This window comes from Oncorhynchus kisutch, linkage group LG7, assembly GCF_002021735.2.
Source record: "Oncorhynchus kisutch isolate 150728-3 linkage group LG7, Okis_V2, whole genome shotgun sequence".
In the NCBI taxonomy this organism is placed as follows: Eukaryota; Metazoa; Chordata; class Actinopteri; order Salmoniformes; family Salmonidae; genus Oncorhynchus; species Oncorhynchus kisutch.
In genome coordinates, this window is record NC_034180.2 from 39,766,594 (window position 1) to 39,782,017 (window position 15,424).

Here is a 15,424-nt window from a genome sequence, read left to right on the forward strand (position 1 = left end):
ACATTAGATTCATGACTTTCTCTTTCCCATGTGTGCTGTCTCAGTGCCAGTGTCTAACTCCTAATGACCATTCTACCTCCTGAGAACAGTCAAAAGACCTTAACTCTCTTAAAACATGTCATCAACTCAATGTGTTTTAATGTATGTGGACAGCATGGATTTTAACCCATTCATACTGCACAAAGCAGGCAGACAGAGTCCATTAAAATAGTGTTCCTTCACGCAGTATTCTGTAACCTACAGTATATCTGTGCAGAACAGCACTGACAAAATCCAGCAACAGTAATAGCTCTCTCAGCCTTTCAAACTCATGATACTAGAGCATTTCAGCTGATAGGTTTATCTCCTGCCACGACACGGGGACATGGTTTAACTTCCCACACTGAGTAGAGATGAGAGAAGCATGCTTTCACTGAGACACACTGTGCAGAAGACAGTCAGCTGTACTTTCTTACCTGTTCTTTCTGGTCGCCAGGGTTAGGTTTGGAGTGGTGCTTAAGGTAATCCTACAGGAGTGACTCAGTCTGCCCTGCTGTATGTGAATGTCCTCTGAAGACCTCTTCTTAATGCTACTCCTGTTCAGCTGCCCTGCTACAGAATGAATGCCATCACCATGGACAAGCTCTGCTCTCTCACTTCTCCTCCTCTAGGATTCCAGGTCAAGAAGGAAATGCTACAGCAACGAGAGTTGGATCTAGTCCTCTCTCTCTCTCTCTACTCGCTTATCCACTCTCCCTACTTCCCTCTCTCATGCTCTCTCTCTCTCTCTACTCGCTTATCCACTCTCCCTACTTCCCTCTCTCATGCTCTCTCTCTCTCTCTACTCGCTTATCCACTCTCCCTACTTCCCTCTCTCATGCTCTCTCTCTCTCTCTACTCGCTTATCCACTCTCCCTACTTCCCTCTCTCATGCTCTCTCTCTCTCTCTACTCGCTTATCCACTCTCCCTACTTCCCTCTCTCATGCTCTCTCTCTCTCTCTCCCTCCCTCCCTCCCTCCCTCCTCCCTTTTTTCTTTCTCTGTAAGTCAGCCAAAGATATACACTCTTTGAGGAGTCAGTGGGAGAGTGTTTGTGACAGAAAGAGAATGCAAGGGAGTGAGGGAGAGAAAGACCAAATAAAGGAGAGAAAGCCTTGGCGGAGGAGGGAGACAGGCAATCATGGAGGCACAGTTCTGTTCCCACTCTGTCTGTGTTTGAAAGGAGCCGTTGCTCAGCGGGGAGAGAGAGGTGCAGCAGTGTGATGTCCTTTGTCACACATCCAGGTCTTTTCATTTACTCCTCCTTTGTCCCCAGTCTTTCAGTGTGGAGACGGAGGCTAAAGCATGGGTCTATATTTAACTACTATGCTGCAGTCACTAGGAGCTGTTAGCAGCTGAAGCCGTTTGGTTTGGAGGCTGGCTGCCTGGCTGGGTCCCTCTCTCCCCTCTCCACTCCTGACAGCTGAGCTATGCCACTTCTCTCTCTCCCATGCTGGGAACGTCCAGCACAGCCAGCCCCCCCAAACCACCCCAACCCATTGGCAGTCCAAGTCACTACCATTTTCTGAGCTAGCTAGGGCTGGGGCTGCCAGGCTCTTCAGGACTTTGGCAGTTAGACAGCTTACCACAGGGCCCACTCACATAAAAGCAAACTAAATGAGCTTGCTGAGCTAAATGTGTAGTATAGTATATTGTTTACAGTGTCGATGGGTATGGTTGGAGTTGCTGTGAGGTCATAGTGGGTGTTCTACTGCTGTTGGGACATGTGAAAGGGACTGCCACGGGTGAAAGACAAAGAGCCAAATAAGGACACAACAATGAGGAATATCAATTTCTCTATGTCATCAAATCACTAAGTACAAACAAAAACAGAAGCAACCAAAACAGAACAGAAACTCTTATTTCACAGGAATAGCCATCCACTCCTCTGCTTTTTCCTGTGTCGTGTTTAGGTCACTTCAAACACTTCTGTTCACATGTACGTGTATGTCACTTGTGTGGGTGTGGTGTGCTGACGTAATGTTTTGCCCAATGAAAGAACAAACACACCACACACAGAAACAAACAGAATGGTGATTATTTTGTTGAGATACACTCACGTGGCAACATGGTGCTCTTACCTGGTCTTGGCCAATGCTATTTTTGACATTAACTTCACTGCAACTCTAGATACCTGAAAAGACAGATCATCCAAGGGTTAATACACTCTGTAGTCTCTGCACAATGCCTCTGTGTTGTCCTGTGCCACTCCAAATGGGATCATCATTGTGAAACACAAAGCAGTTGTTTGACAGCCTCTTTCCTTTCTGTACATCATGTCATCCAATAAGAACATGTGATATCGTGGATGAAGATCTATCCAAGCTGAGGTCATCACAAGTATATTTTTGATTGAATGTCATAATTTCCACACCCAGATGAGGTCATGTGGTCATGTCCAGTAGAAGGAAAGTTTGTTATTCTTTAAGTCTGTATGTATAACCTGGGATGGTGGTCAGGTGGCAGTACGCCTGGTGGTTAAGAGCATTGGGCCAGTAACTGAAAAGTTGCTGGTTTGAATCCCCCAGCCGACTAGGTAAAAAATATGCCGATGTGCCATTGAGCAAGGAACTTAACCCTAATGGCTCCTTTAAGTCGCTTTAGATAAGAGCGTCTGCTAAATGACAAAACATTTGGTCTTATTTCACAGAATCAGCACTGTGGTTAATATGATTCACAGTTATGTGTGAAGTAGCCCTCATTTCTCACACTAACATGTCTCAGATAATCAGATAATCAGTGTGAATAAAAATCCCACTGAGAGAATACAAGACCAAAATATCCCACCAATAGAGTTTACATAATGATGCAATTATGGTTTTCTTTTTGACCAAAAAGCTTTTCATTCTTATAGTTGGTGTCCTTCAGGACAAGCACACAGATACTACAGCATTTGCACTATTTGTGGTTTAAGTCACCTTTAACTGACTGAATGAAGCTTACTGGTCCTTTGTAGCCCAGTTGGTAGAACATGGTGCTTGTACTGCCAGGGTTGTGGGTTTGGTTCCTGGGACCACCCATATATAGAATGTATGCGCGCATGACTGTAAGTCACTTTGGATAAAAGCATCTGCTAAATGGCATATATTATTTTATTATTGAATGAAACACATGTACTGTACGTCAACCCCACTCTATCTCTCTCTCCTAGGAAGCTCCAACCTTTAGCATAGCAACAGAAGACATTTATAAGGGCCCATCCAACAATACCATGACCAAAACACTGCTGCCTGTCACCTTTAGCAACACCAAGTCACTTCCTGTTTTTTTGCCCAGACATCACCTCAGCCCTCTCTCTGGTTCCTCTGGGATGTAGGCCGCGGGGTTGGGCCTGCTGAATGTGTCAAGACCCTTATGCGCACGCAATGAACCTGGCAGCGAGGGTCTATGTCTGCTCCAGAACAACAATTTGGTTACACAGGTAGACAACGATTCTGTTAGTTGGGTTTGTCATATTCCAGTAGTCCATTTTTCCTGTGTTGGATCTTCAAGAAGCATCTACGAAGAGTATTTTTCAATCAATGTGATTTATGCTACAGCTAAATACCCAGTCAGTTGTCACTGATATGAGAAAACACTGGATCACATGATCCTGACTCAAGTTGTAGCATCTCAATGACAAACAAGTAACACAGCAATGGTGTCTGTCTCGCCACCGACTTGACTGCCACCTTGTGGTGAGTTGTGGATAGTACAATGAAGCTACACACAGGCATGCACCCATAGCGGGCTGGCACGCTACACTAGGCTACAGTGCAGTGTGTATTTGACCAGTTACCCATTACAGTAAGTAATGTTTTTTCTAAGACACTGATTGCCAACAAATTAGTTATTACAACTAAACTCCACAACAAAACATCATCAAACCCATGAATTGGGTTCGTTAAACACAGTAAATTCAACCTATTATGGTTGCCTACTGATTTATTTCAATTAGGATATTCAGTGGGATGGACAATACGAGTGTTCCCAGTCCCACCTTTTTTCCCATGTTTTGTTGAAGTGAGTTGAAAGTAGGGATCTTTGCCAACAATGTCAAGGGTTGCTGGTTCAAGTACCCCTCAGGTTGTCCCTCCTCAATCACTGCTCTAGCCTCCTGAAAACACATTTTTAATGCTTTATTGACAGTGAAAAGTGTTAAAATGCGGCCTTTTATTTTGAAGGTTTCCTCATTACCATATCAAAGTGATGTCATCATTTATGTTTTTATCACATGTGTTTTCTTATGTTACTAGCGAAACATCTATCTCTATTTTATTGAACATTTATTCCGTGCCATGGCATTGATTGGTTTGGTTCATGGACGATTCTGAAAAGATCAGAGGACGCCGCGTAAACTAAACCCAAACAAACCTGTGTTTTTGGAGGAGTTAGAAAAGCTTGGCGTTTTCTACTGGAAGGTAGTTATCTGTAGCTAATAGCGAGTAAGGAACAACCTGTTAACAGCCAGTCAATCAAATGATCCATAGTACATACTTAAGCAAGGCCCGAGGAGGTGTGGTATATGGCCAATTTACCACGGCTAAGGGCTGTTCTTATTATGACGCAACGCAGAGTGCCTGGACACAGCCCTTAGACGTGGTATATTGGCCACATATCACAAACCCCCGAGGTGCATTATTGCTATTATAAACTGGTTACCAACATAATTAGAGCAGTAAAACTAAATGCTTTGTCACACCAGTGGTATACAGTCTGATATACCATGGCTTTCAGCCAATCAGAATTCAGGGCTCGAACCACCCAGTTTATAATATAAGCTAAAGACCTAGGCTATACGAAGAGCAACTTGATAACAACTTTAGCTGTTTGCTAGAAAAGCTTCAGCTATCAAGAAACATGTGTCAACGTTTAGCTAGCTAGCTATTTTGTTATTCACTATCATATACAAATAAATGTGACTGTAGCTACCTAAATTAGATTGCATGAAACAGTAGTGTCTGAGTCGCCCAGACTCAGCTCACGTTTGGAAGGATGATCTGACCTCGCGAGACTAGAGTGACTGGTTGATTCAGTACTGTCTTTGTCTTCACAGTTAGGTGCTGATATTTATGAGACAGACCCTGCGCTGGAAAAGATCCTTAAAGTAATGCGGTACGAGATACTCCGACATCATCATTATCCATGAGGATAAACTACCCAACTATGAGGACAAGGTATAGCATAGAGTGAAAAAAAAAACGAATTTTAGTCGGCTCACATTACAATTAATGTTTTGTACGTTATTTATAATGAGGGATACCTGGAGGAAATCGGACCTCTCTGAAGTGAAAATGGATGGCCCTTCCTTCAGTAAAATATAGTTTTACCTGACCCTCCCTGAACGCTTGAAAAAACAACAAGTGACCCTCCTCTATACCCAATATAATGAAACAAAGTGGATAGCAGATTACATACCTACCGCTTCCCCTCACTCCTAGACAGACCAGAGCCTTCAGATACGCAGTTTCATAATCTGTTCTTCATTTTGTAAGCATTAGCCTACATGGCAAAGTAGCCAGAAGGTTGTGGATTCACATTTCACCTCAGACAAGGGTAGAGGTGAAAAGATCTCCATTATATTGAAAGCACTGCATGAATCTATTATCTTATTTGCTGTCCTAGAAAAACATGGGCACAGTTCATATAAGGAAATCAGTCAATTTAAATAAATTCATTAGGCCCTAATCTAAGGATTTTACATGACTGGACAGGGGCGCAACCATAGGCCCACCAACTGGGGAGCCCGGCCCACCTACTGGGGAGCCAGGCCAAGGTAATCAGAATGAGTTTTATCCCCACAAAACGGCATAATAACAGACAGAAATACTCCATTTCATCAGCTGTCCTGGTGGCTGGTCTCAGACGATCCCGCAGGTGAAGAAGCCAGATATGGAGATCCTGGGCTGGCGTGGTTACACGTGGTCTGCGGTTGTGAGGCCGGTTAGACGTACTGCCAAATTCTCTAAAACAGCGTTGGAGGCAGCTTATGGTAGAGAAATAAACATGAAATTATCTGGAAACAGCTCTGGTGGACATTCCTGCAGTCAGCATGCCAATTGCACACTCCCTTAAAACTTGAGACATCTGTGGCATTGTGTTGTGTGACAAAACTGCACATTTTAGAGTGGCCTTTTATTGTCGCCAGCACAAAGGGCACCTGTGTAATGATCATGCTGTTTAATTATCTTCTTGATATGGATAATCTTGGCAAAGGAGAAATGCTCACTAACAGGGATGTAAACAAATTGGTGCACAAAATGTGAGAGAAATAAGCTTTTGTGTGTATGGAGCATTTCTGGGATCTTTTACTTCAGAAAAGTTTGTGGTCATCTGCACATCCTTAAAAACATAGATACTGGGCTAATAAAGAATCCTATTATAGAACAAGAAGACCCGCACACTGTTAAAGCTCCCAATTCACTGCTTTGTTGACATTTCGATCCGAAACGGATCTTCATCAGGTCAAACACAGTGCTCACATCCCAAAATATACACATTTCACCTCACAGGACCGTTGCAGACATGACGCATGGTGGGTGCAATATACATCTGTATATCTCTAATAATGAAATAACAGTGAGATGTAACGGTTTCCAGAAAATAATATATATTTACAAAATTATCTTTTATTTCAGATCATGAAACATGGGAACAACACTTTAAATGTTGCGTTTATATGTTTGTTTACTATACATGAGTGAGAATCAAGACTAACTCTACTAAGCAGAAATAGCAAAAAGCTCTTGTATTTAGGAATCAAATCACTACTGACGTCAGTAGTAGAGGACTCACAAGTGTTGATTGATTAAAGGCCTACCTCAATTGTAAGATGTATAGAACTTGATGTACGGATAAGTAGTTTGTACTCGTGAAAATACAATTGCAGTTCTATTTTCAATCATTCAGTTGATTGTCTATTAATGAACATCTCATTAGCTAGTCTGTCACTTTTCACCAACAGTGTCTATGTACCACATTTCAATAGTATTTCCAGATTCCTGCAATTTGTTGTTTATTATTATTTTATTTATTATTTTATTAATAAACAACAGTCATTTAAACACGTAAACAAACAGTGATACAGAGATCATTAGAATAATTCAATTAAATACATAAAATCATTTTATACAAGAATCATTTTTACAAGTTATACATTTTCCCTACATATAATATGCACAGTTTTAAATGATTACATATCTATTTTACTTTTGTTTTGTGGAGAGGGGTGTATCCTGAGCCAAGTCACACTCAATTGAAAAGGTACAGATGAACCGTGGTTGATTTTACGGGACGAAGTCACAGATCTGGGGGGAAGTAACATGATTTCAGGTTGATGATGTACTCCGGTCTTAATCACACAGGAATGTGAAACGTCTCCCTCGTCTAAAAACCTTGTACTGTATGTCAGTGGGGGCTGCTGAGGGGAGGACGGCTCATAATAATGTCTGGAATGAGTTCAATGGAATGGTATCAAACACATCAATGACGTGGTTTCCATGTGGATGATGCCTTTCCATTGACTCCATTCCAGACATTATTATGAGCCGTCCTCCCCTCAGCAGCCCCCACTTCTGTATATATTCACATACATATCCTATCAGAGTCACACAATCATTTCATTTGCATCTACTACTATAACGTGGCAAGTGGATTTGCCTGAACTAAACGGACAGTTTGTGTTCCTGCTCTGGAGTACAGGCAGGGTAATGGCTATGTTGTTTAGTGGAGTCTTATGAAACTCAAGACTAGGACTATCCTCCTGATGGGCCCCTGTGCTGGCAATTGTTTTGTTCCAATCTTAATAGTGACCTACAGGGGTCCCATACCTCCCTGGTTCCCTCAAACCAGTTTGAGGCACTGTGTGTTGAAGCAGTCTCCCTCTCGGCATGCCACTGACTCCAGCAGGGAATGTTTCTTCTGGGTGGAGCGGGGCGACTCCAGCAGGGCCTGTTTCTTCTGGGTGGAGCGGGCCGACTCCAGCAGGGCCTGTTTCTTCTGGGTGGAGCAGGTTGACTCCAGCAGGGCCTGTTTCTTCTGGGTGGAGTGGGATGACTCCAGCAGGGCCTGTTTCTTCTGGGTGGACTGGGCCGACTCCAGCACGGCCTGTTTCTTCTGGGTGGAGCGGGCCGACTCCAGCACGGCCTGTTTCTTCTGGGTGGAGAGGGATGACTCCAGCAGGGCCTGTTTCTTCTGGGTGGAGCGGGCCGACTCCAGCAGGGCCTGTTTCTTCTGGGTGGAGCGGGCTGACTCCAGCAGAGCCTGTTTCTTCTGGGTGGAGCGGGCCGACTCCAGCAGGGCCTGTTTCTTCTGGGTGGAGCGGGCCGACTCCAGCAGGGCCTGTTTCTTCTGGATGGAGCGGGCCGACTCCAGCAGGGCCTGTTTTTTCTGGGTGGAGAGGGATGACTCCAGCAGGGCCTGTTTCTTCTGGGTGGAGCGGGCCGACTCCAGCAGGGCCTGTTTCTTCTGGGTGGAGCGGGCCGACTCCAGCAGGGCCTGTTTCTTTTGGGTGGAGTGGGCCGACTCCAGCAGGGCCTGTTTCTTCTGGGTGGAGCGGGGAGACTCCAGCAGGGCCTGTTTCTTCTGGGTGGAGCGGGACGACTCCAGCAGGGCCTGTTTCTTCTGGGTGGAGAGGGACGACTCCAGCTCGTACATGGTGGTCAGGTTGAAGAGGAGATACAGGACAGAGTCCTGCTGCACCAGGCCCTCCAGCTGGCTCAGGGACTCCTTCAGACAGCCCAGGTACAACAGGCACACCGCCACATTGTTATTCACCTATAGGAGAGAGGGAAGTTAACGACCTGCAGGGAGAGAAAGGGGCAGAAGTGGTATTACTCTACTGAAAGAGGGAGAAAGGCATTGTACAGTGTGGCAAAAAAGTATTTAGTCAGCCACCAATTGTGCAAGTTCCTTCAATGTGATTATTTGGATTTTTTTTCTCATTTTTGAAGTGTACCTATGATGAAAATTACAGGCCTCTCTCATCTTTTTAAGTGGGAGAACTTGCACAATTGGTGGCTGACTAAATACTTTTTTGCCCCACTGTATGTCTGCATAGAGAGGGGAGAATGCAGAAATGAGTTAATTGCACGTAGAGAGGGGAGAGTAGAGTCATTTGCCTGAGGGAGAAGGGCCCTGCAGAGAGGAGAGATAAGAAACATGTTATTTGTCTAGGGAGAGAGGGGATAAGACATGGTTATTGCCTTAGGAGAAGAGAGGGATGCTGTTTTCTTGCCTGAGGAGAGAGGGATATGCCATACAGCCAAGGGGAGAGATCGGTTTCAAAATAGAGTGCATTCATTTACAGTCTCTAAGAATGTACAACTTCTGATGTAGTAAGTTAATCAATTATAGCTGTCATAAACTGTTGTAGATTGCGTGATCGCTTACCACAGGGTTTTTGGGGTCGATCTTCAGGACCTCTGTGAAGGGGGAGAGTGCCTCTAAGTAGTTGTTCTCACTGAAGTAGACGAAGGACCTGAAACCCACACACAAGTCAGCTGGGTTACTTCAGTGATTCTGTGTGAAGATGTGGCAATCGGCCATGTGACAGGAATGAACAGAAATGTCAATCAACACAGTGTGAATGGCACTGTTGTGTCTCCTAACAAAGCATCACAAAGTGGCAAATACACAAGTGTGACCCCCTGTTCCAACTCACATACTAGAATTGTGAGAGAAGTCTGACAGAAATACAGATACATTCATCTCAGAAGTAATTATTTCCACTAATTCGTACCTGTTCATCAACACACGTCAGTAGGTCCAGCTCCCTTCTCCAGAGAGGCTTTCGCCACATCTAGGAAATACTGCTGTTTTAATGTCTCCAATCTGGTCCAAAATAATCATTCAAACAAAAACACATTGGCATTATGATGAGGAACCAAAAACACATTGGCATTATGATGAGGAACCAAAAACACATTGGCATTATGATGAGGAACCAAAAACACATTGGCATTATGTTGAGGAACCAAAAACACATTGGCATTAAGATGAGGAACCAAAAACACATTGGCATTATGATGAGGTACCAAAAACACATTGGCATTATGATGAGGAACCAAAAACACATTGGCATTATGATGAGGAACCAAAAACACATTGGCATTATGTTGAGGAACCAAAAACACATTGGCATTATGATGAGGAACCAAAAACACATTGGCATTATGTTGAGGAACCAAAAACACATTGGCATTATGATGAGGAACCAAAAACACATTGGCATTATGATGAGGAGCCAAAAACACACTAGCATTGTGTTGAGGAACCAAAAACACATTGGCATTATGTTGAGGAACCAAAAATACACTGGCATTATGTTGAGGAACAAAAAACACATGGGCATTATGTTGAGGAACCAAAAACACACTGGCATTATGACGAGGAACCAAAAACACATTGGCATTATGATGAGGAACCAAAAACACATTGGCATTATGTTGAGGAACCAAAAACACATGGGCATTATGTTGAGGAACCAAAAACACACTGGCATTATGTTGAGGAACCAAAAACACATTGGCATTATGTTGAAGAACCAAAAACACATTGGCATTATGTTGAGGAACCAAAAACACATTGGCATTATGTTGAGGAACCAAAAACACATTGGCATTATGTTGAGGAACCAAAAACACACTGGCATTATGATGAGGAACCAAAAACACATTGGCATTATGTTGAGGAACCAAAAACACATTGGCATTATGATGAGGTACCAAAAACACATTGGCATTATGATGAGGAACCAAAAACACATTGGCATTATGTTGAGGAACCAAAAACACATTGGCATTATGTTGAGGAACCAAAAACACATTGGCATTATGATGAGGAACCAAAAACACATTGGCATTATGATGAGGAACCAAAAACACATTGGCATTATGATGAGGAACCAAAAACACATTGGCATTATGTTGAGGAACCAAAAACACATTGGCATTATGTTGAGGAACCAAAAACACATTGGCATTATGTTGAAGAACCAAAAACACATTGGCATTATGTTGAGGAACCAAAAACACATTGGCATTATGTTGAGGAACCAAAAACACATTGGCATTATGTTGAGGAACCAAAAACACATTGGCATTATGTTGAGGAACCAAAAACACACAGGCATTATGTTGAGGAACCAAAAACACATTGGCATTATGATGAGGAACCCAAAACACATTGGCATTATGATGAGGAACCAAAAACACATTGGCATTATGATGAGGAACCAAAAACACATTGGCATTATGTTGAGGAACCAAAAACACATTGGCATTATGATGAGGAACCAAAAACACATTGGCATTAAGATGAGGAACCAAAAACACATTGGCATTATGATGAGGAACCAAAAACACATTGGCATTATGATGAGGAACCAAAAACACATTGGCATTATGTTGAGGAACCAAAAACACATTGGCATTATGTTGAGGAACCAAAAACACATTGGCATTATGATGAGGAAAAGTAGTTGTAGTTCAAAGAGAGGCGTGTTCACCTGCAGGAATATGCGTCCTATCACACTCAGCAGCTGCACTCTCTGCTGGGGCTCCTACTGGATGATGGAGTGATATGTCTCTACAGCTAGAACATAGTCCTGGAGAGAGAAAGACAAGAGGGGGGAGAAAGACGAGAGAGAGAGGGAGGAGAAAGTAAGAAAGACAGAGAGAGGGGGGAGAGAGAGAGAAAGACAAGAGAGAGATGGGGGAGAGAGAGGGGAGGGAGAGAAAGACAAGAGAGAGATGGGGGAGAGAGAGAGAGGGAGGAAAGAGTGAGAAAGACAGAGAGAGATGGGGGAGAGAGAGGGGAGGGAGAGAAAGACAGAGAGATGGGGGAGAGAGAGGGGAGGGAGAGAAGGACAAGAGAGAGAGGGGGGGATAAAATCAGGTGTATTGACCATTAGCAGGGCAAGGTGTCCCTGGTCACAGTGTGCCCCTGCCATGGCTGTTCTTTACCACACCATATCGCTCACATGCTGACTGAACTGCTGAACACGGTTGCTATGTAGCTGGGGATAGGAGAGAGGTCGGGTGGTGAGTTGGTGCAGTGGGTGTCTGTGTGTACATAAATATCACCAGCTGATGGCACTGTGGCTCTTTCAATTGTCCCCCCGGACAGAACACACTCTCCCTCTCCCTCACTTCCTCTATTTCTCTCACTAACAAAGAATCTAGCCAGGGTGATCCTATGGGATACTTCTAGGAAGCCTGTGGTCTGCCATCATACATCTACAGACCAACACAAACAACACTTACACACAACAATCACTAACAAGCAACATCATTAGACAGGATTCTCTAGTGCTGTATAAAGTATAGAAGTCAATTAAACGTGATGAATGCAGTCTTCATCAAAGGATGATACAGAACCTGTCAAAATGATCATGTCTCCTGTGCCTGGCGGACACGGTGTGGTCCTCGACGGGTAGTGTTCTGCCTCTATCAATTACTGTAAAACTCCAGTCCATGGTAGTCAGATCATCAAGCAGAATGGTGGTTTTGTTGCATGATAGTTTAGTGTTTCACCGTTTCTTCATTGGACTCTGAGGGTGATGATACTACTGAAGGTGTTCTCAACTGGCAGGACAGATACACAGTGGCTTGGAGCAGGACATGCTCTAGCTAGCATCAGCCTGGCTATTCCACTGTCCACATGTGTCTAGACAGAGAGCAGGACGTGCTCTAGCTAGCATCAGCCTGGCTATTCCACTGTCCACATGTGTCTAGTCAGAGAACAGGACATGCTCTAGCTAGCATCCGCCTGGCTATTCCACTGTATGCATGTGTCTAGACAGAGAGCAGGACGTGCTCTAGCTAGCATCAGCCTGGCTATTCCACTGTCCGCATGTGTCTAGACAGAGAGCAGGACTGAGGGGAAGGTCGAATGAAGAGAACTGATCCACACACACGTACCTGACAAGACATCTCCAAACACACCCACTCACTGCACCAAAACAACGCTGCTAAAACCTAATAACCCTTATTAGCCATTGTGTGTGTCCGTGTCTCTCGCTGGTCATCATCCATTCTTCTAATTGCTCCACTAGCTTCCTGACAGCCCTGGACAGGCATGTGTGTGAATCTGTGACTGTGGGCATGTAAGACTGTGTCTAACTATGTCGATGAATGTGTGTGTGTTAAAGCATGGACAGTGGGGCAAACAAGTATTTAGTCAGCCACCAATTGTGCAAGTTCTCCCACTTAAAAAGATGAGAGAGGCCTGTAATTTTCATCATAGGTACACTTCAACTATGACAGACAAAATGAGGGGGAAAAATCCAGAAAATCACATTGTAGGAATTTTTATGAATTTATTTGCAAATTATGGTGGAAAATAAGTATTTGGTCAATAACAAAAGCTTATCTCAATACTTTGTTATATACCCAATGACAGAGGTCAATTTTGGCCCATTCCTGCATGCAGATATCCTCTAGAGCAGTGATGTTTTGGGGCTGTTGCTGGGCAACACGGACTTAGAACTCCCTCCAAAGATTTTCTATGGGGTTGAGATCTGGAGACTGGCTAGGCCACTCCAGGACCTTGAAATGCTTCTTACGAAGCCACTCCTTCGTTGCCCGGGCGGTGTGTTTGGGATCATTGTCATGCTGAAAGACCCAGCCACGTTTCATCTTCAATGCCCTTGCTGATGGAAGGAGGTTTTCACTCAAAATCTCACGATACATGGCCCCATTCATTCTTTCCTTTACACGGATCAGTCGTCCTGGTCCCTTTTCAGAAAAACAGCCCAAAAGCATGATGTTTTCACCCCCATGCTTCACAGTAGGTATGGTGTTCTTTGGATGCAACTCAACGCATTCTTTGTCCTCCAAACACGACGAGTTGAGTTTTTACCAAAAAGTTATATTTTGGTTTCATCTGACCATATGACATTCTCCCAATCTTCTTCTGGATCATCCAAATGCTCTCTAGCAAACTTCAGACGGGCCTGGACATGTACTGGCTTAAGCAGGGGGACACATCTGGCACTGCAGGATTTGAGTCCCTGGCGGCGTAGTGTGTTACTGATGGTAGGCTTTGTTACTTTGGTCCCAGCTCTCTGCAGGTCATTCACTAGGTCCCCCTGTGTGGTTCTGGGATTTTTGCTCACCGTTCTTGTGATCATTTTGACCCCACGGGGTGAGATCTTGCGTGGAGCCCCAGATCGAGGGAGATTATCAGTGGTCTTGTATGTCTTCCATTTCCTAATAATTGCTCCCACAGTTGATTTCTTCAAACCAAGCTGCTTACATATTGCAGATTCAGTCTTCCCAGCCTGGTGCAGGTCTACAATTTTGTTTCTGGTGTCCTTTGACAGCTCTTTGGTCTTGGCCATAGTGGAGTTTGGAGTGTGACTGTTTGAGGTTGTGGACAGGTGTCTTTTATACTGATAACAAGTTCAAACAGGTGCCATTAATACAGGTAACGAGTGGAGGACAGAGGAGCCTCTTAAAGAAGAAGTTACAGGTCTGTGAGAGCCAGAAATCTTGCTTGTTTGTAGGTGACCAAATACTTATTTTCCACCATAATTTTCAAATAAATTCATAAAAAATCCTACAATGTGATTTTCTGGATTTTTTTCTTCTTCTCATTTTGTCTGTCATAGTTGAAGTGTACCTATGATGACAATTACAGGCCTCTCTCATCTTTTTAAGTGGGAGAACTTGCACAATTGGTGGCTGACTAAATACTTTTTTGCCCCACTGTACATACACACAGGGGACTATGGTAGCTCTGTGCAGCTCTCCTTAGTGTTAGTCCCTCCCCCTCACACCTACCTGTGCATGCACACACACCACACACACCTTCATCATGAGCAGACAGTTAGCCATGGAGTACATGACCCGACTCAGACGAGACCTCCACAGCTGAAGAGATTCTGCAACACACAAGAGGACAAATTGGTTTAATTTCAGTCATTTCTGACTCATTTACGCAGGTAGCTTTCGGGACAATTAATTCATTCATTCGATATTCCGCTGTACAAAAATACCGTTGACCATAACACACCCCAAATGCAGGGGAGTACAAAAATAGCACCCCTCCCTTTTCTCTCCTCTCTCTATATCCAACTACCCCTCCCCTCATCAAACTAGTATTCCTATCACCTTCCAACCCATCAATTCATTACCCGAGAGAAGGAATTATAGAGGGAGAGAAGGCACTGCGACACCCTCTCTCTCTCTCTCTCTCTCTCTCTCACACTGTCTCTCTCCTCAGGCTAATTGTATAGGCTGTCACTGGGCTTATTTGCACTCATCTGCAGTGGGTGTGTATTCATGTGTGAATGGGCCTGATTGTGCTTGGTGTGTACAGTATGTGTATAGAGAACCTGTGTGTGTTCAGTTGACTAAGACAATCACTCAGTGGGGATCTATTGCGATGCTCCAAGTCTGTGTTGAGAGAGGGAGTGGGGGAGAGA

General features: G+C 44.0%; 1 protein-coding gene and 1 pseudogene across 1 annotated transcript in view; both read right to left on the minus strand.

Annotated features, from left to right (window-relative positions):
- Positions 1-942, minus strand: part of LOC109894610 (filamin-A-interacting protein 1) — a 32,081-nt gene extending 31,139 nt beyond the window's left edge. Inside the window, exon 1 of the mRNA XM_020488218.2 lies at positions 456-942. The gene's annotated coding sequence lies outside the window, so the exon portion shown is untranslated. The remainder of the gene's footprint in view (positions 1-455) is intronic.
- Positions 943-7,545: 6,603 nt separating this feature from the next.
- Positions 7,546-15,424, minus strand: part of LOC109894612 (trafficking protein particle complex subunit 12-like) — a 36,512-nt pseudogene continuing 28,633 nt past the window's right edge.